At 50.0% G+C, this 27,277-nt stretch overlaps 1 protein-coding gene across 1 annotated transcript in view; it reads right to left on the bottom strand.

Annotated features, from left to right (window-relative positions):
- Positions 1–26,591, bottom strand: part of SPTBN1 (spectrin beta, non-erythrocytic 1) — a 181,396-nt gene extending 154,805 nt beyond the window's left edge. The window contains exon 1 of the mRNA XM_075536114.1: positions 26,391–26,591. The gene's annotated coding sequence lies outside the window, so the exon portion shown is untranslated. The remainder of the gene's footprint in view (positions 1–26,390) is intronic.
- Between the last annotated feature and the right edge of the window lie 686 nt (positions 26,592–27,277).

Raw genomic sequence — 27,277 nt, 5'->3', positions numbered from 1 at the left:
TGCTGCTCAGGGACTCCGTAGGTCGGAGAGGGGACAGCAAAGTCAGGGAGGCAGCTGAAGGGGGACAGGTTTCCCAACAAGCTACCGTGGCTCTCCAGCGCGAGACTTACCTACAAATACTTCACTCTCCGCAGAGCCATAGCTGATGACAAGACACAGCTCTGAGAGCAGCGTTCTGGACACACAGCTTTGGCTGAGCCACCCCCACACTCTGTGCCTGCGTGAGCTCCTCCCCCTGCACTTTGCCATCCAAGTCCCGACCCTGATGCCTGAGCCTTTGCACTGCGTGCATTGCACTTTCAAAATGGCAGCGATTAACAAGCCAGGGTGGGTCCAATGGGGGCCCCAGTCGCTCAGCAGTTAAGCACACAACAGCCAACGGGGAGATGAGCAGTTTGAATCCACCAACCACTCTAGGGAAGAAAGTTGAGGCAGTCTGCTTAGAAACCCTGTGGGGTCACTCTGTCTATCCTGTAGGGTTGATCTGAGTCAGAATCCACTCAAGATTGGCCAGGTCACTGGTCCCAAATCCAGGTGGAGTTCTGACTTACTTTTCCCCCATAGGCACGAACTCCGCCTTCACTTGCCAGTACTGAGCTTACCCGCTGTGTTCTTCACCCAGGGGTGCTGGTTGGTTAGACAATGGGCTGACAACCACAAGTCCTGCAGTTCAGGAGAAAGGCAGGGCTTTCTGCCCCATGCGGAGCTTCAGCCTCAGAACCCCAGAGGGCAGTTCCACCCTGTCCTTCCTACAGTCGTTGTGACTCAGCAGCCACTCAACGGCAGTGGGTTGGGTTAGGTTTCATCAGTAACTTGGTGAATCTTTTTCTCCGAGACTTGGCTTAACACAGGCATCAGACCCAGAGAATGAAACCCTGCCAATAGACACTAGTTTCCACAGCCTCTCATCATCCAGTCAGCCTGCCCCAAAGGCATGCAGTGCCCTTCCACTTGCCTGCTGATCGAGTCCCCACACTGGTGCAAACATCTCACCATCATCTCCCAGGCAGCAAAGACTGCACGTCAGGAACAGGAAAGAAGCGGTCTCAGGGAAAGGGCGTTTGAAGGTCAGTGTTTAATGATAATAGAAGTCATTTCCCTCCACTTCACAGATGAAACAGAAAAGAACCCAAATTTACTAGCTTGCTCCCACAAATTATTACTAATGTGATTCCATCGCCAAACCAAGAATTCCTCAAGTTAGATGACCAGGCCTTCACCAAGTCACCTTAACCAAATGACACTCCACCCCCCACCCCACCCTCCAAAGAGAGAGCCTAGCCCACATCCATCCACCACAGCCAAGTGGTTCTCACAGAGCAAACCTAATCTCCCTCCCTGCTGGGCTAGGGCAAACTACAGGGCATCCCTTTCCATCTCAGCCTCCCCTGCCTCACACCCAGCAGTAGCTATTCAGGAACCGGCTTAGCTGTCCATGCCAACGGGAGGCGGAGCCTGGGGGTGGTGGTGGTGATGGGGTGTTGTTTTTTTTTAAGTTAACAGGACACTTACCAAAAATATGGATTAAAAAATGTAACACACTACTTACTATACATTTGAATGTGAGTCTTTGGGGCAGAGAATTAATTCCCTTCAGACTAAAGAAACAGGATTGCTGGATATAATGCAGGACACTGAATCATTGCTGAATTTCAGGTACACAACCACATTTCAGTATACCCAACCCCAGAACCCACTGCCATCAAGTGGATTCCGAGTGACAGCATAGTGCCCAGTACCGATGGGCAAGCCTGCCTCTTGCTCACCCTGTGGCACAGCGGGCGGGTTTGAACCACTGGCCTTGAGGGTAGCAGTCCAATGTTAACCTGACAGCACTGCCAGGGCTTTTGATATAGTGAGTGTACTCTACGTGTTGCGCAAGACATGCAAACCCGAAACAAGCATGTGTCACTGATAACTGTTTTGGTCTGTTTTCCTAACTACGCCCAATGACATATAAGGACGTCAAGAAAACCCAACTTGGGAGAGGGAGGGTAAAACTCCCATTTGTGACCCACACACCCACCTGCCTGATCTGTATTCAGGGTCAGCCTGTGCCCCCCCACCCCACCCACGTGGCTACTAACCAGTCACAGCCCAACACAGTCCACCCTTCTCGGGACCACAGATGCTGATTCCTAACCCTGGCCAGGTACCCCCACAGCGGACCAGGACACTGACTGGGCTAGGGGACTCAGCTGAACCAGACCCCGGGGGTGGAGGGTGTACCTGAAAGGCTCAGAAGCCGTGAACCAACGCCCCCTGTCAGTGACATCAGAGCAAAGTCTGAGATGCGGTACTAACCAAAGGTAAGCTGGCTATTGAGTGAACAAAGTGTTACGAATACAGTGATGACTTCCTCTTCAGTGCAAACAACATTCTAAATACTTCACATGTTTTATTGCTCTTGACCCTTTCAGCCAGGGGTCCTCAAACTTTTAAAACAGGGGCCAGTACACTGCCCCCTCAGACCTGTTGGAGGGTTGGATTATAGTTAAAATAAAACAAAAAAAAAAAACTACAAACAATTCCTATGCATGCTGCACATATCTTATTTTGAAGCAAAAAAATAAATGGGACACACAGAGAGAACAACATGGCTGGCCCCACTATGAGAAATGATGCCAATCAGTGACTGAGGGCGATACAGGGGACAGCACCGGAGACACAGTGTGGGAATTGCACCTGACCTGATCCCACCACACCGAGGCAAATCACTGGGGGAGTGCAGCGGAACAGCAAGGGAATGGAGTGGCAAGGTCCCCAGGGAATGCTGAAAGTGGACTTTGGGGCCAGGGCGTGGTGCCCCAACAGACTGGACTGGAAAACGCTCCTAAGGGCCAGCAAACGATCCCTGAACTAACTACAAGCTTTTCTCTTGTAAAAATAAATAAATAAATAAATAAATAAAATGGGACAGAAACTCCCGGCGGGCCACATGTGGCCCGTGGGCCATAGCCTGAGGACACTTGCAAAAACGTTAATAATAGCACAGAGTCATCATGCCCATTTTATCAAAGGGAAGAAACTGAGACGGGCGTGGTATCTGGTTACAACTTGACAGAGTGGAACAGGTATGAAGTCCTGAGGCTGTCATCTTCCGGGGAGCAGATCACCCAGTTTCCCACCTACACTGTCTTCCCTGCCCCTGTGCTGATTCGGCCTCACTGGAACCGCCCTTGTGGGTCTCTAAAGCTGCAACTCATCTTCCTCCCTCAGAGCGGCTGCTGGTTTGGAACTGCTGACCTTGGGGTTAGTAGCCCAGTACTTAACCATGACGCCACCAGGTTGAAACCTCCGACCCTTCAGCTAACAGCTGAGTACCTCGCCACAAGCATACAGTGACCCTATGACCCAGTTTGCGCCAGACAAAGCCGGTTGATGCCGGGGTCCTGGTGCAGTTATTAACCCTGCATCCTTTCACCTGTGTAAATCACCCAGTTGGGATGCTAAGTGATATGACCACCTACCCGAAACACAGAGAGGAGCAGCAGAGGCTGGGTTCCAGCAGCCACATGAGCCCAACCACGTGAGTCCCCGCTGCGACAAGCCCTCCTGGGTCTCACCTGCCAGGGGGAGGGCTGGTGGCTCCTGACTTTTTCACCCATCCTACTCTAGACTTCTCATGCGTTACAAATCTGGGGCGGGGTGGGGGAGCCATGTTTTCCAGACTGCCTTTGCCTTTACTCATTTTTAAATGGCAGATAAAACGTCCAGGCAGTCGACATCTGCATTCCTGGGTTTGTGCAATTTTAAATGTAGTCAACTGATCTTGGTAATCTTTAACTAGAACCTGTTCCACTTTGGAATGACCTTCGCCTTCGCAGCTGGGCCCGTCGCTTGGATTTTTATGAAGACAAAGGTAGATGTGCTGCCTGTTAGTTCTGTTGACAAGGGGCTTCCCTTCTCCCCCTAATTAACAAAAGACGTGCCCCCCTTTGGTGTGTTTTTAAAAATATTTTCTACTCGCATTAATAAACGAGTAACCATTGTCACTCGTTTGACAGTGTGAAAACCAATAACAGGAGCATTCACCTGTGAGCTCTCCTCATTCCAGTATCTCACCATGCACCACAATGACTTGAGGAGCGGAAGATGCCTTCTGAGGGTCAGCACTCAGGGATGCTCACAAGGGGACAGTACTCCGCGGATCTACTCTAGCTGGCCCAGAAAAACTGCCGAGGACCGAACATGAACCGTCAGCCCTAGCACTACTTCCCCGAGGACATGCGGCTTCCCCATGCCTGCCTGTGTCCATAATCTGGTGGTCCACATATTTGTACATGGAGGCTTACAGACAGGTTAGGATCTATAGGGCCCTGTTCAGCCTCAAACTTCTAATGCTAAGTACGCAGCAGCCTGCATTGTGAAATACTGCTCTATCATAAATAAAATCACCGCCATCGAGTGGATGTCAGCTTAGAGTGTCCACACAGGACAAGGGAGAACTGCCCCTGTAGGCTTTCCAAGACTATAGCTCTTTATGGGAGGCAAAAGCCCCCTCTTTCACCCACGGAGCAGCAGGTGGTTTCGAACTGCTGATCTTGCAGCTGGCAGCCCAGTGTATCACCTCTGTGCCACCTGGGCTCCCCGCTCAGTCAGGAGTCGACCTAAGGGCAGATGTCCAGTCAGAGCCGGAGGGTGGTCTGGGGTGGCTCGCTACAGAAGCCCCAACAAGGCAATATTCAAGCCTCAGTCCAAAGGCGCCGTGACAACAGGGTCCTTGAGACTTTCTCATGAGTCCAACAGACAGACAGCCACATGTGCACATCATCCTGTGGCTGCTGGCTACCAACCTGTGCAGCACCAGATCCAGCCCTCTTCACGTGGACCATGGAACCCTCCTGTGCCCTGGCCACTCGGCCATGGGAAAGGGGCCACTCACCAGGCTCCAGAGAAGCAGTAACAAATGATGAGGGGTCGGACGTCCCTGGACGGATTAAGATTCAGTCCTGTTGGCCTGAGGCCCCATGAAAAAAATATTTTTTAAGTTTATTCTTGTGACTGGGGTCATGGGTGCTTTCTCCAGGACGATACCAACATCCACAAGAAGGGTGACCTGGGAAGCTGGGGCTCTGAAGAAGGCTTTTTCTTTAAAATGCCCATCTATGAGGGGGTCTCACGTGCAGCGGTGGTGGGAAGGGGAAGAGTGGGAGGGCTGCCCAGGCAGCTGCTGCACAGACTAAACCCGACAGCCGGCGTGGAACAGCAAGAGCGCTTCACCCCTACACTCACAACAGGAGACACCCAAGGGAGGGCGGAAGGGTCTCAGCCTGATTCCACGGGTGTAAGTGAGCTGCAGTTCATCATTAAAGCCCACGTAAAAGAACAACAACAAGGTAAAGCCACAAACTCAAAGGCTGTTACAAAACAGCGCACACTTTCTTCCCAGAAGCAGAGTTTGCAGCCTCCTTTAAGTGGGCATTTGCATACTGAGATGTTACACATGCAGGTCCAAAACAAACCCTGTGCCTAAAGTCAAAGCTTTTAAGGAGAGAATACTTAAAACTGCTGGACAAAACTCCGCTTCTGACAATGCCGATTCCAGTGTTGGCTTATTTCAACAGAAACTTGTTCGCAGAGAAAAAAATAAACACAAACTGAGGCCAATAAAATACTACATGTGTTTGGGCCATCTGTCCAAACCAATCTAATAATTTAATGTCACTAATACGTATGGTCATTGTTCATTTATCTTTTAATATTTACTCAACGAAAACACACACAAAACCTATGAATTCAACAAATGCAGGTAACCAATATGACTTAAAACAAAACAAACAAGCAAAAACAACCCTGCAATCTGATGTTTCTAAAAGTCTCCAAATAGTCAACTCTTGTAGCAAACAATAAAACAAAGTTTCTTCCCAACCTATGTAATAATATTTCTGTTTTGTGTGAGAACAGACTAAAGTGTCCTAAAGTGTCTGCGACGAGACCCTGGGTCTAAGAGAGAGAGGCGATTTTAAAAAGGGAAATTAAAAGAATACTGCGGTTAGGTAAGTTTGGGCAACAGTATCAACGAGGGACTTTTAAAAGTTTGTGCTCCTTCTGCAGTTGGTGGGACTGTGTGACCCATGCAGAACCTCCAGGTCATTCTGCCCCTGCTGTGTGACTAGTGTCACTCCTTATGGTGAAGCCACCATTCACCAATGTCCCTGCATGAGAGCCCCTGCTGGGCCATCACAGGCCCCAAACACGACTACCAAATGCAGCCTTGCTGTCTATACCACTCTGGGTGGACCGGAGAAACAAATTCATGGATACACATATGTGTGTAAGAAAACTTCATATCCAAGAGTAGCTGAATGTTGAAAAAACATCCCAGCCCGGTCCAGATCAAGTCCGTAAGTCTGATATTAGCCCATATGTCTGATACCAATCTATAAAATCCTCTTCAGACTCATAAAACACATGCAATGATGCTGAATGCAGGAAGATCACAGGCCAGTGGGTGGAGTGTCTTGCGGATCCAGTGGCAGTATAGGTATCTCAGTGCCGGCATGGGTCTCCACCTGGCTCCTCCAGCTCCAAGGCAGAGTGCATCAGTGTAGCTGCATGTGGCTTATCAGAAGGACTGTCTCCCAGGGCATGTGTGTGTGTCCTGTCTCCAGCAAGCTTTTTATCTCCTTAGTGCCGCCAAATGAGCTCATCAAGCTGTGACCTGATTGTCTGTCTAAACTCCACCCTTTCACTCTTAATAGTCTCAAGTTGACAACAGATTATGTAACTACTGCATCAACTGAACCACGGAGATGTAGGAGATGTTGGGGACTGCGGCACCAGCCTGGTCTGCCTGACACCACAAGAGGACTCATTTTTCAGAAACAAGCGATATGCTGGAATTATGGGACTGGCGAAGGATTCTGGATACACAGCTGAGTCCCCGAGGAATGAACGGTTTTAGAAGAAATACAACCAGATGCCCCTTAGAAGCAAGGATGGCAAGACTCCACCTTGCCTGCTTTGCAGTCACCAGGGAAGCACATCATGTTTGGTGTCAGAAGACGGCACAGGGCTGGACAGCGCTTCCGCCTGCTCCCAAGGCTGCGGTGAATTAGCATTAACTCAATGGCAGCTGAGAACAATACCAACAAATGGGCATGAAGTGGAGACAGATTTTTTGTGTGGCGGGAGTGGGGACATCGGGGGAGGCAGGAGGGTAGTGGGATAAGTCTACAACAAGAAAATGGCTCTTGAGATGTACACTCTGGTCAACAAACCACACACTACAGACTTTTGAGCTACAGAATCAAGGGCAAGGGATCGATCCACTGAAAATAAAAGCCAAGGTATGGGCTGATTCCCAGTGGCAAAGTTGTTTATAATTCATCTGTTTAGGTAAGGGAGCAAGGTTAATGGTGAAATCGCTTACAGAGCTTCTGTTCTGTGTGAGACACTGCAAAATGATGTGTCCGGGCTGCTGTGTTCCATCTCCAGCGTTGAGAGGTGGTGCCAGCTCCCTCTCACCTGGGAAACTAGAGTTCTATCACGGCATCTGTCCGATCGCAAGCTACTGAACATCAGCTGGGAGACCCACCCCCTGTTCCAAATTCAAAGCAGTTGTGAGTTTCATTTTCCCAGGCACTTTATAGGAATGTGAAACTGTTTCAGAATCCAAAGGCAGCGCACTGTTGCCAAATGGGAGCCCTGAGCTTTGATGAATGCACCCAGGCCTTCTCATAACTGATACATTACAATGGATACATGTATCTTTTAGAACAAAGCTTAGTCTTTTCAAATTGCCAGAGTAGTACCTGCTAATTCGTAGAGCCCTAGTGAATACAGAAAGGCAGTGAGGCTCTAATCTAACAAAAAATCACAAATCCCGCCCTATTTTTTTCCTACTGCCCCACTTAAAAAACAATAGCACTTGGGGTATTTTCTCTATCTTGTATTCTTTACTAACCTTCTACAAAACTGAACTCACACAGTTTATACAGTATTAGGTATTACTTCCCAGGAGCCTGGTGGCATAGTGGTTACATGTTGGGCTCCTAACCCCAAGGTCAGCAGTTCAAAACCACCAGCCACTCATGTAAAGAGTTACTCTCTTGGAAACCCACAGGAGCGGCTCTACCCTATCCCAGAGGGTCGATGAGTCAAATTGACTCAATGATGTCGGTGAGTTTGGTTTACGTTCTGTTTGCCCCCCTATGTTAAAAGTCTTCCAAAGTTATTGGGTTTGCCTTAACACCAACATGTTTATTGGTATAGCCACCGCCACGGAGCACAGGGGCCCCGGGCCTGGGCTCCACAGCCTTCAAGGACTAATCTTGTGTACACGGGCTTGCTGTTACCAATGTAATGGCACCTAACAACAACAACCTTGAGGAGTGAGACTGCCAGGCCTTTCTTCTGCAGTGCCAGCAGCTGGGAACACATCTCCAACCCACTGGTTACCTGTCACTGTGGTTGGTATGGTCACGAGTTAGCGCCAACTTGCAGTGACCTTAGGTACAACAGAAGGAAACACTGCCCAGACCTGTGCCATTTGGTGTTGGAGCCCATTGGTACGGCCACAGCCACGAAGTCAATGTTCACAGTTAAAGGCCTCGTGTTTTGCTGCCCACCCCTCTACTTGACCAAGCATGATGTCCTTCTCCAGGACCTGGTCGCTCCTGAGAACACGTCCAAAGTGCATACCAAGTCTCAACATCCTGACCTCTAAGGAGAATTCTGGCTCAACTGCATCTGAGACAGAGTTCTGGCAGTAGAGGGGGCCTGGTGGCATAGTGGTTACACATTGGGCTGCTAACCCCAAGGTCCGCCGTTCAAAACCACCAGATGCTCCTTGGGAGAAAGTTGAGGCTTCCTACTCCTGTAAAGAGTTACTATCTTGGAAACTCAAAGGGACAGTTCTACTCAGTCCTTTATGGTCACTCTAAGTGTGAATCCACTGGATCTATGAGTTTTTCTGGCAGTCCTTGGTACTTTCAATATTGTTCTCCAGTCCCAGAATTCAAAAGCATAAATTCTTCTCCACTCTTTCTTATTCAAGAGCCAACTTTCACATGCATACGAGGTAATGAAAATGTCAGGACTTGGGTCAGACACACCTTAATCCTCAAACCTTCCTGAGACTGTCTTTGCATTTCAACAATTTAAAGAGGTCTTGTGCAGCAGATTTACCCAAATGCATTTGATCATTTGATCTCTTGACTGCTGCTTCCACTGACTGTGGATCCAAGTAAGTCAATCCTGGACAACTTCAATCTTTTCCTTTCCCTCTTTAACAAGCGTTATCTACTGGCCTGGCTGTGTGGAGTTTGGCTTTCTTTACACCGAGTTGTAATTCATACTGAAGGCTGCAGTCCTTGATCTTCATCAACAAGTGCTTCAAGTCCTCACACTCAGCAAGCAAGGTTCTATCATCTGTGGACTGTACGGTGTTAGCAAACCTTCTAATCCCGATGCAACATTCTCTCCAATACAACCCAGCGTCTCGGATTTGGTCAGCATATAGATCGAAGAAGCCTGGGGAGAGGATACCCCCCCGCTGCACACCTTTCTTGATTTTAATAGCCAAGCACCACCCATCCACGTGACCCAGGAAAACAGCAGCAGCAGCTAATAGTCACCTGTTTGTCAGCCAATAACTTTATTATCTTATTTATTCACGATGGTAACCTCTAGGGGCTGAATTATTATTCCCATCGTATAGATGAGGAAATGGAGACAGAGAAGGGCCCATCACTTACTCAAGTAAGGCCCTAGCCTAGTGAAACCAGAATTCACACCCTCGCAGCCAGACTCTCGGCTCAACACTTCACCATGACCTTGTACTGACTTGCTCGTATTCCTCCCTCTCATTCACCATGGATGGGCACTTGAGTAATGACCAATGTTTCCTATTATAACGATGCTGCAATGCACATCCCAGAAGACATCGGAGACACTTGTATCTAAGCTTCTTCAGACAGCAAAACACTCAGCAGGGCAACTGTCTGCTCCGTTTTCAGTTAGTCGACAGCAGCTGTGGAAACTTCTCAGCTAGCTAGCACTTCACAAACCAACTCATTACTCACCTGCCACTGGTATGTGCTCCCATGTGGTCCACACCTGTCCCCTCGTTGCCATCTGCAGCCAGTTCATGTGATGTTCCCCTCCGCCTCCCTCTACACAAAAGGCCAGTTAAAATCCTGGGTCTGCGTTGTGCATCCCCCCACGTATATGAGCAAATTCCACACACTTTAATGTCCAGAATATGACAAATGCTGAGCGTGTTTGTCACCCATTGCACCGGACAATGGATGTATGTGTTGTTTTAATTTCAGATAATAGCCCAGAAGGAGGTGTACAGTTATTGAACCCTTCTCCGTGTGTCCAACACAAGGGGGCTTCAAAAAGCCCCTTAAGAAAAAGGAATGGGGAGATAAATGGAATTTTTCCATAAGCTACCTGAAGGACTGCACTCCCTCGGCAAGATTCAAGGAACGCAGGCTGTGAATCTAAATGGTGAGGCGAAGACTACTTCCACTACAGTTCCGCCCAGGCAGACGAGACAATGACTAGAGAGACTCCATCCTCTAAACTCGACTTACCTGGTCAGTCATCACAGGTGTGTTAAAAAAAAGTCAGAGGGGAAGTGTAAATGAGGAAAAGGGGGGAAAGCAGGATTGGATAAAAATCTGTAAGCCATTGGTTCAATAGAGAAAACACAAACCACGTATTACAGACAAACCACTGAATGAAACAAGCTCAGAAAGAAAGCCTAATGCCTGCCCTACAACCTGTGCCGCCACAGCCGCCCACACCGCCGGTGACCACACAGCCCCGCATTCACCGTGCCCAACGCTGGTCAAACGTGCGCATACAGAACCCCGATTTGAGTCAGACATCACAGACTGTGTATTCCGCAGTACGATGGCTGAGGGAAGGGGACCACACGGTGACATTCGGGATGGCATGTTTCTACTTAGTCCAAGAGAATGTCCTACATACGATTATTTTCCTACACATCAATTCATGACAATATTTTCCTATGCATCGATTTTTAAAAAGAGAAAGAAAGACAAGTGAAACGAAAATAAATGATAACAAATATCACAGGCGGCGGCGGTGGGGTGGTTGCTTTCAGGATGCTGAACTACTGCGAAGTTGGAGTGAGATTACATGGGGGAGGGCTGTGGTCATCATTGGACATCATGAGGACTGTCATCAGAGTCACTGGCTGAATTAGACCTGACAAAACTGCTGGATTGGCAAATGTTGTGTGTGTGTGTGTGTGTGTGTGTGTGTGTGTGTGTGTGTGTGTGTGTGTGTGTGTGTACAGGAAGACAGAAAGCAACGAAAACAACACCGGGAGGGCATGAGGGCAGAAAGCATGCATTTTGCGGAGCAGTTCTGCTGAAATGAAAAAGATAAAGTTTAAAACATTGTGTTAGACTGGAGCTATTTTAAGGCCAACCCAGGCTGCATGAGTGCTTGTCACACAGCGTGCCCCCAATCTCTTGGCAGCTCTCCAACACATTCCAGCATTGGATGCTGCAGCACAGCCTTGCGGAAAGGCCTCCCACGGTCCCCAGAGACTCGGAAGATAGTGCCCCATCACGCGGTGGACCTGCCGACGAAAATCCTTCCCAATGATGCAAGCCATGGTGGTCCCCCAAACAAGGGACCACACAAACTCCTCAAACTCTGTGTGCAGGGGGGCGGGGGGAAGGTGCATGCAGGACATTTTCATGTGGCTCCTACTGCCTGACTCCCAGCGACCCAAGTGGCAAGGCAGAACTGCCCCTGTGGTTTTGAAACTGTAACTTTTCAGGAGTAGAAAACCTCATCTCTCCCCCTCGATCAGCCGATGGTTTTGAACTGCTGACCTTGTGGTTAGCAGCCCAAGCAATAACCACTACATCACCAGGGTTCTCAATAACAGCAGAATCCAATCTACACTTTGACGACAGACGCTCAACCCCCAGCTCCGTGGCCCCTGTGGCTACATTTTGAAGCAGCTTACTCCTCAGAGAGCATCTGAAAGGACAGCTCATGAGCCCCATGACTTCTGTGCAGGGACGATGGAAAACCACACGTTTTGCCTCGGTAGGTTCTGTTGCGAGAATGTACACAGCAAGACACATCCACTCAGTGGTGCAAACAATCATGTACAATTGTTAATATGTGGGGGGGGGGAGCAAAAACAGTCCTTCTGAACCAAATAAAATGGTAAAGCACGTGCTCTTAAATTCCTTCTTGCTAAAAAACATAATTAGCACATTGGAGCCTCCTGCTCAGCAGTTACACAACATTCTGGCGATAGACCAATATGCTCTGTACATTATATGGCTCCTTTAAAGGTGAGAAGACAGAGAAGCCGTTTCCAAGGATGCCCCACTAAAGCTATCATTGTTTCCCGTCAACAAATGTGTCCCTTGACAAGGGGCACCCAGCAGAATCCTGCACTATCATCAGGGGTAAGATATCCATGCCCCTGAGCAGTCCTTCCAACTGGAAACGCACACAGAAGAAAGTAACTGACAGCCAAGGTGAGGCTGCCCAGGAAGCAGACCATATGGGCTCCTGCTCTCTAAGGAGACCATTACCCAGGCAAGAATCAGGGTTCCTCATCTGGCACCTCAGAACTGGGAATGAAAGCTGGTGTTCTGAACGCTGGGAACAATACTCCAAAAGGAAAAGAAATCTTTCAAATGAAGACATTTTCCTGATTACCGGAGAAACTCAGGATTCCCATTGGGAGTGCTGATTTAAAGACAAGCAATCAGAAAAACCTACCTTAACACCTCCCCCCCCCCCCAACAATTTTATTAGGACCTAATTCAGACATCATACCCTTCCATAGTTCAACCACATCAAGCAGTATTGCACAACTGCGACCACAATCAGTTTTAAAACATTCTCGTCCTTCCTGAACTCCTTAGTATCAGTTCCCCCAACCACCACCACCCGCCTCCCCCCCCCAACATCCTTTACCCCCAAGGAACGCTTCATCTAGGTGCTGTCTCTACAAGTTCATCAATCCTGGGTTTCGTATACCGAAACACAAAGATGCAAGAAGGCTACCTACCGTGACAAAATACTGCAGACACACACACACACACACACACGGAAAAGATTAAAAACCTGATCAAGCTCAGAGTACATCAGAGGGGAGATCAGTTGACAAGATTTAACTGTGTGAGTCAGATTTATCATTTTAATCTACTATAAGTCGTCTCTACTACTGTGGTGAAGACATTACATGGCGCCTATCAGGCAAAATAGCGTCTGGGGTCTTACAGGCACGTCTCCAAACAAGCAGCCATCTAAGTGAGACATCAACCGAGTCCACATGAAAGAAGCACACCATCATCCCTAACCCGAGGATTTCAAATTATGTAATCCCAAACCAAAGGAGGGAATAGTATCAGAGCTTAAGTTGTGAGATTCTGGTTTGCAGAAGGCTATGGGTGACAGTGGAAGCCCAAAATCCTTTTGCAGGATCTCCACAGGGAACAAGCCTCCAGGGATTTCCCTCAAAAACCTACCTTTAGAACCAAGAACAAAGCGCAAAGGTGTGCCCCGTCCTTTCCCTTCTCAAATGGCGATCGGGTCCCTTTGCTCTGAGTTGGAGGCCCTTCCTTTTGACTCTGCTCCAGGAGATAAGTTTGGTATTTCAGGACAGCAAGCTGGCAGGAGAGCTGTCAGCCTGTGAGAATTACCAGGCCCCTATCAAGCAGAGAGAAGTCACCGAACTGATTATTTCTGACCACAACTTGTCTCCCAAAATAGTGGCAGGTGCATTCCTCTAGCTGCCTGGCCTCCTGTAACCTGGGGCAAGAACTCCACACCAGGTAACACATCTGCTTCTGGTCGCTAACATTTGTAGTTCCCTGGGGATCGAGCTAAGACCCTGGCCCAGCCTGCCCAGGGTCAGGCACACGAACCGGCAAGCTTCTCCACTGCTTTGGCTGCGGCCACCCTCAAAGGCAAGACTTCCCGCCAGGCTGCGGGTTCCTGATGAACTCCTGACTGAGAGGAGAGCGGAAGCCCGGCCGAAGGCAGCCTCGCTCCACACACAGCCCCGCTGGGTCTTCCTCTCCCTGTGAAGGAAGCCGCCACCGCACCTCAGCATTGCAGCCTGGGAGGACAGCGGCCCGACACTCTCCCGTGGGCCTGCCACTGCACACAAGCCCAGCCACCCCACCCCACCCCCAAAAAATGTCTCGTACAAAATTTGGGAAAGGGTTTGCTTTTTCCTCAAGTACAGGCATCTCTCCCCTTCTCATCCTCAGCACGTGGAGAAGCCATTTCAACTCCTCCAGAAACACCACCCATCCAAGACCCCGGGCTTCAAGGCCTGGACTGCGTAATGAAACACATCTACGACTCTCGTCCGGATGGAATCTAGGTTCAAAGATGGGTTTTCAGGGATCCAGCTAATACCAAGGCCCTACAGCAAGCGAGCTCTGGCGTATGCCCACGAGGTACCAGGAAAGCCAGCCTGACAAGACGCATCGTGTTTTAAAACCAAGAAGGCAGGGACCGATCCATTTCACTTGTGACACGCGTGGGGTCAGTATTTCAGACTCTCTTATCAGACGCCAGCCCAAGCATATGGGACTGTCTCTCCAGAGAACGCGTGCGGCTCTGATGGGAATTCCTCTGCGAACAAACAGAAAGCACCCATCACCTAACGAGAACGTCATCCTGTACTTTTCCATTGTGAAGAAGGATCTTACTCAAAGAGCAGAAAGATCAACAATCAACAAGGAAGGATCCTGCTCTCGCATGAGACCGTTACCCCCACAAAAATCAGAGTTTGGGATTCTGTTTATCTGTTGGGGGGGGTTCTTTTCTCCCTTTCATTATGAGGACACCTGACCACACCACACCCCTAAACTAGCTCAGGGCAGCGGACAGTGTTTATGGGGTGGCTAAGTGCGGAGATGGTTTACCACGCTGCAGGGCAAGCACCACCATCTGCTCCTGCAGGGTGCCGAGACTGGCCGTCCCCCGCCTCTAGATTCAGGGTTGGCTCTTACACATTGGGGAGATGAGCAACAAATACGGGATGAGGGAAGGCGTCAGGACAAAGCTCCCAGATGTTAGAACTCCAGTGCTGGGGAACTGCGGAACAGGAAGGGATTATCATTTTCTTCTCTGTGTTCACCTTTATTTTCCATATGATCTGCAATAAACATTTTTTTATTTTGACAACCAAAAAAAGAAAATATCACTTTTTCAATACTTTTGTATTTGATTACAGTGATCCTATGCTAATGTATGCCTGTATGAAGGTGCATATTCTTTATAAACCATGCTGAGAACTATGCTGTATAGAGTGTCTCTATATACATCCTGGCTTCCTAGCATTTGGGAAGATTCCAGGCTAAGTGTTTACGATATCCTAATGTTTGATATCTGCAATACTATATACATTAGCATATGCTATTAAAACTTCGGGGATGCTAAAAAATTACCAAAAGAAGATTTTTTTGAACTTTTAATATTATTGTAGTCCCCCCCAAAAATCAACTCATTGATAAGGCTGCGGGTGAAAAAATGTGGGAAATATTTACATGTCATAGAGTAAAATGAAAAAAGCAAGCCATGTTTTAAGGAAGGCCCTATGGTTGTTCTTTGAGAAAATAAATATAAAGAGAGAAAAGGGGGTTGTGTTTCCTAAGCAATGCTAAGAACACGTCTCATCTCGTCCCAAAGAATCTGAACAGCTAGTGAAGAACGTTCCAGAAAAATATGCAGTCCTTGAACGTTTAGATGTAGTCTTGAGGCAAACACACTGGAGGGCGGGGGCGGGGGGATTATCCCTGAAACAGCCATCCAAGAGTGCAGGGTAACAAACAAACAGAAACAGCTCAGCCAGAGCCAAAGTGGCTCTCTTCCTGCAGCGTTTGTCAAGCTCCCTTGTGGCCTGGTTCCCGCATCTTTTCCCACACTGCACAGTAGGGATGAAAGGCCAGGCTCTAGTACACAACACACATTGAAATGGGGAACGGAAACATCTTTTTTAAACATCAGCCTTCTTTACACCCTCCGTATTCATAGGAATTTCCTGAGAGCTCTGGTTGGAAATGGTCTACAGCAGAGGGTGTGTCCAGTGGCTGAGGAGCTTTACTCTAGCTAGACTAGGCTGAATGGGGACGCGTTGAGGTGCACTAGAAGAATTCCAGATGATGGGGGTTGTGTGGGACTCTCCCCCACAGTCGTGTCACCCAGATAGGGTCACTATTAAAAAGCTGGAGAAGCTTCTAGTTGATGACATCTTTAGTTACTCACACGGAACAGTGCGCAGAGACCGTTCAAGAGTCTACATTCTATTACATGTAGCTCCAAGTGTCCTTCCAGGTCACTGACTGGTTAGGACAGTTATGTTCTACAGGCCACTCTCTCTCGCTATTATATGTATGTAGATGTACATGTGTGGCCTATCTCTTTAAGTGCACCACATAGAAGGCTACATTAAAATGCCCCTTCATACAAGAAATGAAGATACAGCATTATAATATTAAGATTATTTATTCTTACTCTTAGCCTACAATAGTCTCAAATGCTAAGAAAACCATTAGGTGGCGTGGTTTTTATTTTTAAATTTTCACTTGAAATTTTATCTGCATTCTGGCAAACTCCAGTGACAAGTGATGGCCCCGTGGTGACAAATTTGCCCCGGCAGCCACGTGGGGCCCACACGTGAGAACAAGCATGCCACGGCATTCCATGGCTGTCTGTCTGTCTGTCCGGCGCTCAGTGTGGAAAGAATTAAAACTCAGATCCCTCCCCACTCTATTCAAGCTAAGCCTTGTTAAGGCCGCATGTAGTTAGCGACCCACTTCATGTGATAGGGAGTCCTAATGGCACTGAGGTTAAGCGCTCTGACTGCCCACACACCTTGGGAACCCACCATGTCTGGCTGACTCCTGGACACCAGGTCTCACCCAGGACCACGCCTTTCTCTAGCTTCCCCCAACATTCTCCGACCACTCTGGGCAAAGGGCCAGGAAGGCTACCGCTGTCGACTCTTTAGACTACTAGAATGTTCTACTGGCCCTTAGTCATCATCAATCATTGAGCAGATTGGCTTTTGTAAACTATGTTCTTATAGTTTTGGGTAAAAGGATACTCACAAAACGGGTTCCCCATCCAACCATTTCTACACGCTTTCCTCGTCCAGGTTTTTAACAAAGGGTTCAAGTGGTGACTGTTTTTTGGGTTTTTTTGATGATGAGAATCATGATTTCCCATGGCCTTGTGGGTATGGGTTAATGTACGCTTCTGCAGTCACGAAATATCCCAGAACCGACAAAGAGAAATGTTCAGTTACAGGCATTTCCTTTCATACAAGAGAGGAAGTCGTCCATCCCTCCAGCATCCACACCGAGTGTGCTTCCTTCCAGCCTGGGGGAGCTCCCGCCCTGGGGCGCAGTTCCCATCCCGGTTTTCCCACTGTGCTTCAGCACACCTGCTCACAGCTTCCCCTTGGTAATGTCTGCTCACCCGGCTTCAGGACCGCATGTCTTCTACACCATGGGAATTCCTGTAACCTCACTGAATGTGTCGCCATTCGAAAACATGCATTTCCACTATTAATTTGGTGAGCACGTGTTACGTTTTAAAAACCTGTCCTTATTTTTAATGATTTATTCAGGTTACCAAGTTACTGGAGGTTTCCCAGTGCATGAGTGTAAATGTTTAAGCTTCTACCATAGGTATTGCTCAACTGCTTTCCAAGTTCATCCAAATATGTTCCAGACAGGTGATGCGGGGCTTGCCTCAGCTCCCAGAAAGAATGACCCATCTTTCCAGTGATGGGACAGTTCCACCTCGCTGTGTCATTTCAGTTATTTATTTTCTAACTTCTTACTGAGAACTGGGTGGTCATGTACAGAGCAGATCGCCAATTCTATTGCATTCCATCCAGAGCAGCCCCCCCCAACCCGTGCCCTCCCTATTGTGGTTCCAGTCTCCATTCTGCCTTCGTTCCTAACCCTTCTGAGCTTTGTCTCTGGGTAAATTCTGCCCCTTGGATCCCAAATGCTCAATTATCAACATCCGATAGTGTCATCATTCTTTTTTTTAAATGTTATTTATTTAAATATTCATGGTAAGAATTAAAATGTATACTTTATGCACAAATGCATATATGTGTGTCTTTTCCTCCTATTTAAGACTAAGAGTCTCATACTTTTACTATATCCACAAAATTCACACAAAAAAACAACAACACTACTATTGAGTTGAGTCTGACTTGCATTGACCTTACAGGACAAAATAGAACTGACCCTGTGAGTTTTTTGTTTGTTTTTTTAAATCATTTTATTAGGGGCACATACAACTCATCACAATCCATACATACTTCAATTGTTTAAAGCATATTTGTACATTCATTGCCCTCATCATTCTCAAAACATTTGCTCTCCACTTAAACCCCTGGTATCAGCTCCTCACTTTCACCCTCCCTCCCTGCTCCCCCCTCCCTCATGAACCCTTGATAATTTATAAATTATTTTGTCACATCTTACACTGTCCGACATCTCCCTTCACCCACTTTTCTGTTTTCCATCCCCCAGGTAAGAGGTTATATGTAGTTCCCCCTTTCCACCCCACCCTCCCTCCCACCATTCTTTTATAGACCTATTATTTCACTGAAAATTGAGCCACGGGGCTGAGATCAATTCTAGACCCAAAAAGGCAATCATGCACTGTAGTCTGGAAGGTTCTACCCCCCCCCCCCCTCTCTCTGGCCGGCGAGCCTGGGCTCCTGCGAGCTTCGGCCTTTTGCTCCACACCTTTCTCCCCAGTGAGCATGAACTTCCCCTTTCAGGGCTGTTGGTGGTGCTGGCCAGACACCACCTTCTCATTTTGTGTTTCGCTTTGAAAGTGAGCTTGAACGAATTAGCATAGTTATTGGCCTCTTTTCTTTCTTCATTGATTAACTATTCTCTCCCTTCTTACTAGGGTTTCTCATGATTAAAAAGGCATTACAATCATGTTTCCCATTATTTTGACATGATAGATACCAAGGGACAGGTGTTATATAGACTAAAACTTATCACTGGCTTTCTAAGAAATCGGTCTTCTTTCTGGACTCTACCTTTCTTAACACACCATTCAAAGAAATACCATTTGAAAGCAGCAGGCGTTACATTTAGATAAAACGAGAAAAAATTCCACATTGCGTGATAATTGAAATTCGTTCGGGTGGACACTGGGGCACCTCCTGTCACTGTAGGTGACAGGTACTGGCATCATCACCTGCAACCATTTCACCACTTAAAGAAGCCTAGGCACCCAGAGAGGCCAAGGAAGTTTGCCTCATGGCTGAGCCAGTGAGCAGAAGGACCAGTTGTACAACTCCAGAACCCAACCCTAATCCAGGCCTGGCATCCATGCCCTGCCCCGTCAGGCTCACAGGCATAGGACAGTCAGTCAGACACTGAGCAAAGGAGATCGAAGAAGAGCGGATGTGTGGTACCAGATGCCAGGTTTTAAACTCCTAAGAGGACAAACCGATCTGTCTTGGAAGAAGTACGGCCACCAGAGTGCTGCTCAGAAGCCAGGATGGTGAGCTTTCACCTTGGCTACTCTGGACACGTTGTCAGGAGAGACCAGTCTCTGGAGGAGGACAGGAGGTTTGGTACTGTGGAGAGGCAGCGTAAGAGGCGGCCCTTAGGCAGACGGGCTGACCTCCTGGCACAATCATGGGCTCTGACAGAAGAACAACTGCAAGTGAAGAAGCAGGACTGGCAGGGCTTCGTTCTGTTGTGCATCGGGCTGAGGTAGGTAGGAGGCAACCCTCTGGCCCCAAACCACAACAACCTGGGGCTGGCACACGGGGGCTCTGGCCTGGGACTGACTTGAGAACGTGCTGAGGCTCCATCGCATCTCAGCAGTGTTTTCACTGCTCCTCAGTGTCTACCAAGGGCAGGCGCTGGTGCCCACATGCCAAGATTTCCATTCCTTCCCCACTACCACAGAAGGCTTTCATTTTACACGGTTATGTCTTGAGACTGGAAAGCTACACACCAGTCAGTAAAATAAATGTCTTTTGTCTTCTAGGTATAGTACTGAGAGCATATTGTACATGCTAGGAAACACAGTCTTGGATTCAGAAACGCATTCTCATTCAACTTTAAGCCAGCCCCACCCCATAACCACCTTAACCTAAGTCCAAGCCCTGGCAGAAGACATCTCGTAATTATATACTGAAACTTGCACACGAGGAGAGTTTTGCTTAGGAGGCATAAGTCTGTGCTATAGTGGTGGGATGATTTGGCAAAGGATAGTGAGAATTGCTGCATAACTTGAAGAATATAATCAATGTCCCTGAATTATACATGTTGAAACTAACGGGGAAGAAAAACCCAACAAAAGAAAAAACAATATTGAAAAATCAACTTAAGACTAGTGGCAAAAAGAAAGACATTAGTACAAATGTTGATTGGCGAAAGAACTGTTGACAAAGAATATTACGACGTTGCATTCAAACGCAAGACCTTGAACATAAAGGGTTTCCAGCAAGTGGTCTTACATAGCCTACATTAATCCATATATAAATTCCATTATTAGGAATAAACATCAAAACCAAAAAAACTCATGGCTCTTGAGTTGTTTCCAACTCACAGCAACCCCGTAGGACAGAGCAGAACCACCCCAGAGGGTTCCTAAGGCTGCTGTACATCTTTACAGAAGCAGACTGCCTCGTTCTTGTCCACAGAGGCTGCTGAACTCGAGCCAACTACCTCTTGCTTAGCAGCTAAGTGCTTCAGACACTGCTCCACCAGGGTAACACACACAGTCTTTTAAAAAGTGAAAGTGTGCTGTCTCATCAGGAAGCTCAGCTGGCCTAGTAGGTAGTCCCTTAAGCAGGCCAGCGTTCCAACTGGGAGAAAGATGGGACTGTCTGCTCCGAGGGAGCGTCAGAGACGTCAGGGGGCAGTTCTGCCTTGTCCTGTAAATGTGAGGTCGCTGTGAGTCTGGAATGACATGTGGCGCTGCTGGGTTTAATATAAACATATTAAGGGAGTTTTGAAAAATATGAGTGGCTCATAAAACTCAGGCAATCTAAACACATGAAACGGCTACCAAATAAACACCTACTATGTGCTGTACCAGAGCAATGTATGACGAAGCAGGGACTGTTGTTCCAATCTTAGAGACTAAGTGGCTGGCCCAAGCTAGTGCTGGGTTTGGGCCACGCTGGAGCCCAGACCTGTCTGACTCCGAGATCGTGCTCTTTTCCAACGAAGGCTTTTTTGGCTTCATTTTGCCTTTCTCCAATACCAATCATCTGCAAAATCCTCAAAGGGAAAAAATGTCTTATGACTTGATGAAGACTCTGATGGACTATTGGTTAAAAGACACCACAAATCCTTAAAAGAAGAAAAACAAAATCCACAGACCAGGAGAGAATGTTTGCGACACCTACAATCCTTAGGAGACTACCTTGCAACATACAGAAGGCACTTCTACAATCAATGATAACAACTTAACAATCCGAAAGGCCGAATGTCCGCTTCACAAAGGAAGGGACTGCAGAGCTGGCAATAGTCAGAGGCGTGCGTCCACCTCAGGATCAGGGACACTGCAGAGGAAAAGCACCAGGAAGCAGCACTGCACCGTTCCTGGCTGTTCCTCAGGCACTTACACTCTGGTCAAGGAAATCCTGGCAAAGCTGCAGTTCAATCTGCTGGTGAGGACACGAGGCTGGTGCAACCACTTTGAAAACCTGCTGGGCCTGTCTATGGGGTCACCCTTCATGAATCGGAAGCCAGTCAACTGCAGTGGGGCTTAGGAAGGTTGGAGATGCACACACCACATGGACCAGCAGACGGCGAGGGGGACTTCACAGATGCACCGGGTAACACAAACAAGAGAACCATTCCCTGAAGCCTCTTTTGAAATAGCAAAACACTGAAACTGATCTAAATCTCCATCTACAGGAAAACTAGCAAATGTGACGGGATGTCATTCGGCATGGGAAATGAACAGCTCGGTGGGGAAATGACTGCCTCTCGAGAAGGTAACTCTATTCTAAATGTGCTGGAGGCAAAAGACGTACACACCCAGAGTGTGATTTCTTTAAATTAAGTGAGAGTGTCTAAAGGGGTAAGCCAACACCAGCAGCGGGGTCCTGGCTGCTTCTGGGGGGACAGGCAAGAACCCTGGCCTTCTTGAACTCGGTGGGAGTAGCATTTTTGTGATTCTTTAACAGATTTTAGGAGAATCTACTTTATACATCTCTACTAATTACTTAATAAAAACAATTTTTAAATAAAGAAGGGGTAGGGAGGGCAGTGGGCTTCTGTTCACGATAGCGGAGTATTTTGGCCAAGGATAGAAATAAGGGAAGTACCATATGCAAAGGGCACTGTGATGGATGTCACCAGAATTTATATGTGGATTGTTTTGCTGCTGCAAGTCTTTCTGTCAGTGTGTAAACTTTGACCACAATGGGGAAAAAAAAAAAGGACTGGAATGGGCTGGAAAGGAGGACAATGAACATGCCCGGAAAAACGGCTGATGCCAAAGAGCCTGACAGACAGGAGGGGGATGCTGAGCTCTGACTGGGCATCCAGTCTATGCCCTCTTCTCCCCACCCTCCACCCAGCCCCGGGAGAGGACTTCTCAACCTCGGAGGTGTTTCATAAAAGACCCCCAGAAGCTGACAAAATAAATGACAGTGAAAATAACATGCTAACCTAAAGATCTACATGGAGCCCTGTAAGGATGTGATTCTGTAAGAGACACATCAAAATGAGGGCCTACCTTCCATCACCACCATTTTATCAAGAAGAGAAAGGGTGGAAACTTCAGCAAAGGCTACATGGAGGCAGAAATGGGGGGGCCTTTGGCACAGAGCAGGAGTAAAGCAAATTCCTCAATTTAATCTGAAATTCGAATCCTTTCGGGATCTGGTTGAAAATCAGATTCTGACTGGGGAGTTTAGGGTGGGGCCTAAGGATCTGCATTCCCAGTGGGTCCTTGGTGTTGCTGATGTTGTCAGGGGACAACACGAAGGTGTCTGTACCAGAAACGTTTAACAGAACCATGCGTATGCATGGTGGGCATGGCTTCGTTTTGCCACCCAGGTAGGAAACAGAGCAACAGCAGCATTGCTAGACTCAGATGTGTGGCAATTTTTACCTGGAAAAGTCAAAATACTGAGCAAGGTCTGCACAGAAACAATGCTTTGAGGGAAAACCCCCAAAATTCGGAAGAAAAAACCATGAGCCGGTTTACCCACCTGCACCGACTTAAAAGAGAAGCAGCTTCTCAAGCTACAGGGAAGCCTTTTCCTCTGGAGAATGGGTTACAGCCCAACAGCCTTTCCAGAAGAAACCAAGGCTCCCGGCAGGAGATCCCAGGAACATGGGTTGAAGCCTAATTTAGGACGCAGATGTTGGTCAGGGCCCAGAGTGATCGAAGGAGCATCACATCACTGCATGTACGTGAACACACACACACGTGTGCGCGTGCGTGCGCGCGCGCGGCTTTAAAGTTCTCTCTACGAACATTCTCTTAACACAAAAACCTCAAAAAATCAGTTCAGCAAAAACCACACAGAATGATTTCCACTCATCAGTGTCTCTGTTTGTTTAGTTGTAGTAAAGCCGTTCCATCTCAAAATAGGACTCACACACAGAAACTCAAGACGAAGTCACCACTCACGCCAACTCTTCAAGAAACCCTGCCAATGCCAAGCCTTTTCTTGGGATGTGTCACAAGTCAGAGTGAGGTCTCCCCACCTGCTCCTATCACATGGCAGCCGCAGGTTGCTAGCCTTGCCCCAGAGATTCAGGAAGCGGAGCAGGGGGAGAGGTGCAGAGACAGCAGTTCCTTGACTGCCCCGTACTGGCCATTCCTTCAGATGAGGCTTTTTTCACCCCAGTTCCAAACCCAGCAGAACTCAGCACCTGGGGTGTCAATCGGAACAGCCAAGCCCCTGTGACATCAACACAGGGCATTTCTTCCACACGGGCCCCAACATCCAGCTCATCCATGGAGACAGTGCTCACAAACATCTTCATGCAATGCCATTTTTTACACAACTGGTCCGACGGTGACACCCAAAGCCACCATCATCCCACTTTTGAATAGCCTTCTATTAGAGACTCTGAAACAGATGAGCAAACTCGCACATAGACGGCATGGTTTGCATTTCTCTCTGAGCTGCAGGGCTGCATAAAATCAGATGTCAGGAGGCTGAATTCATCAGAGATTAGAAAAATAAAAGGAGACACGCCCTTGGCTTTGAAGCACTGACCTCCCCTTCCAGTTGGCATACTGAAATTCCCTCTCCACTTACACACTTTAGAATGCGGCCGACATTGGCAAGATCTCCCATTTGCCATCCACTCGAGTAAGTGAATTACATTTAGAATTTAGAATAAGTGAAATGGCATTTAGAGGGGAAATGCACCAGCACTTAAGGAGTCTCAACAGATAACATTAGGAACCATCGCCTGGCCAGACAGGCACCAGTCAGTGAGGGTGAGGGGTCTGCCCTCCCCACCTCCTGCCCAACCACATCCAGAAAAAAAAATACACATGCCCCTGGGAACAAGGCCACAGGCATCAGCGTGACCTCTTTCTAGCACAGCCGCTACTCATGGCTGCAGACCTAACTTGGCTATCTAATCAACAGGACTCCGGATACCAGTTTCCAATGAAAAAAGAATCAAATGAGTAAATTCACTTGATTTACGGAAAACTCAAATGCAGAAGACAGGCAAATACAGATCATAGGATAATTTACTATCCATCCAAAGGCATGTAACAGCTCATTTCAAACAAGCTACTGAGTGCTAGTATTTTTATCAATGTCTCAGGGAAAAGATATCCATAAATTCATGTTAAAAAAAAAAGAAAGAAAAATGTCTCCAACAGTACTGACCATGCCACGGCTGTGAAGGCCCAGTGCCTACGGATGAACTTTTCCCATACCCATGGTCAGCTGGGTTGTGGTTACAGATGACCGGTAATCCCCTCACAGCAGGAGGCTGCGCCTCCCAATCCCCCCCCCCCCCCCCCGTGTGTGGCACCGCAAGCCGCCTCCCCAAAGCTCCTCCCTAAGGCTCCGGTCCCTACCAGGTCCAGGATCGGGTTCTAGCTCGCAGCTGCAGGCCAGCTCCCTCGACCCCCATTAACGCTGCAGGGAGCCCCAACATGGGCGCAGGGCCCACAGGCGGGGTTGGAGGGGCCACCGAACGGGCGGCCTCTCTCCATTGGCACCGCGCAGATGACCTGGCCCCTGGTGGACGCACCGCGCGCACGCACGGCTGGAGCCGCAGGACAGGGCGCGGTGAACACGGCTCCCGCCCGCCAGCCCGCCAAGGGCAGCCGGGTCTGGGTGGGGCCGGGCGGGGGCTGCAGCTCGAGCGGCCGTGCCAAGCCACTGCGAGCAGCGGGGAGGCGGCGGCCCTGCGGCACAGTGCTGCATCAGGCGAGCGTCCAGGGCTCCCCGTCTGGCCCCCACGCACATCCCCGCCGCAAAAACCCACCGAATCCATTTTGTCTCCTCGCCGACGCACCTCTGCGCTCCCCTCCCCTCACGCACTTCTGCCCCGACTGCAGATGGGAAAAATCATGGACGCGGTTGTGTATTGATCCTCCTTTCTGAGCCGCCCCCCAATCTGATTACACCTTTCTGATCGCAAAAAAAAAAACAAAACAAAGGAAAGCACCCCTCCTACCTCCCCCCCCCCGAAAACGGAGCCTGTGCGGTGGGTGCTGGGGGAAGGGCGTCTAGCCCACCACTCCAAGGCAGGCCCGGGGGTCCCCGCCATACAAACCTGTTGAGGACCAGGGTGGCCGGAGGGGAAGGGCGGCGCAGCTAGCGACAGCCGGAGAGGGGGCTGCGCGGAGCGCAGGGCGGGGGCGGCGCCAGGAGGGGGAGGCTGGGGCGCCGCCTGGGCTCAGCTGCAACGCGGGGCGCCGGGGACCACGCCTGGCCGCGTCCCTGCTTCCGTTACACGCAGTGCCCGGCCCTGTCACTGCTGCCCCCGCTCCCCGCCCGCAGGGCTGGGGGAGGGCGCCCGAAAACACACCCAGCCGCCTAACGCGCACCCACCCCCGCGCCCCGAGCCGCTGCAATCGGCTAGGGGTGGGGGTGAGGAGGCTAAGGGGGTGGGTGGGGTGTCGGGCACTGCCTCACTGAAGGGGTCGGCGCCGCGATGCGCCTGCGGACAGCGGCCGCCCCCCCTCTCGGAGCAGCGGGCGCTCTCGGCCCGGTACCGCGCAGCGGCCGCAGCAGCCGCCGAGACCCGCGCTGGGCGCCGTCCCCCGCCCCGGCGCCGCAGCCTCCCCGCCCCCACGCCGCCCTCGGGGCCCGGGGGCCGCGGCATCCAGCCCGGCCCGCGCCCCGCTCCCTCCTCCCGAGCGGGGGAGGCAGCCCTGGGAGGCTGGCAACGTCGGGCCTCGGACCCCCGACCTACCTCCGGGGGATGGGGTGGGGGCGCCCAGGTCCCGTCCTCCTCCCGCTCCTCGGCGGCCGGGCTGGTGGGCCGGAGGCGACTCCGCAGGCTGGGCGCGGCTGGGGCCGGGGCTCACAGGACGGGACCGGCGGGCGCTGCTGCGCCGGGCTGCGCGCTCGCTGCGAGCGGAGAGGCGGCGGCGCGAGCGCAGGAATCCGCAGCGCGCGCGGCGGCAGCTGCACTGATTCCGGGGACTGGGCGGGGGCGCGGGGAGGAGCTGGTTGGGGGGCCGGGGGAAGGGCGGGGAAAGCAGCCGGGCGCGCGCACACTCGGATCCGCCCGCGCGCCCTCGGCCCTCTGGCCGGCTCCCTCGCGCGCGGTCCCTCCGCTCCCGCCCGCGCGCCCTCCGCCCTCCGCGCTCCGGCCGGCTCCCTCGCGCGCGGTCCCTCCTCCTGGCCGGCCGCTGGCGCCCGCCCCGGGCCCGCAGCCTCCCACCCAGCGCCTCCCGGGCGCGAGCCCGGAGCTGGGCGCGTCCCCGCGCGCCCAAAGCCAGGCTCTTCCCAGCCCAGCCCCGAGTTCGCCCCGCGCTGCGCAGTGGGGCCTGGTCGGGGTGGGGTGGGGTGGGCACCGTGGCCGCCCGCTACCCGAGCCGAGGGACAATGGGGGCTTTGTCCCCACAGCCGGCGAGGGCCAATTTCACGTTTAATTTGATGCTAATTCGATTATCGCCATGGAAAGAGGCAGCCTAATTTTCTACGTGACTGGTGCGGCTTCTCAGGCGCTGCGTGGTTTGGGGAACGCAATGGAGGGAGCGTCCAGGGCGTTATCTGGTTGGCTGGGTGTAGTCCTGGGAGGCGATGCTGGCAGGTTCCGCCCAACCTGGAGAAAGGAGGGCGATGGTGACCTCT

The sequence above is a fragment of the Tenrec ecaudatus genome, chromosome 17 (genome assembly GCF_050624435.1).
Source record: "Tenrec ecaudatus isolate mTenEca1 chromosome 17, mTenEca1.hap1, whole genome shotgun sequence".
Lineage (NCBI taxonomy): Eukaryota > Metazoa > Chordata > Mammalia > Afrosoricida > Tenrecidae > Tenrec > Tenrec ecaudatus.
This window is presented reverse-complemented; position numbering and strand designations above follow the sequence as displayed.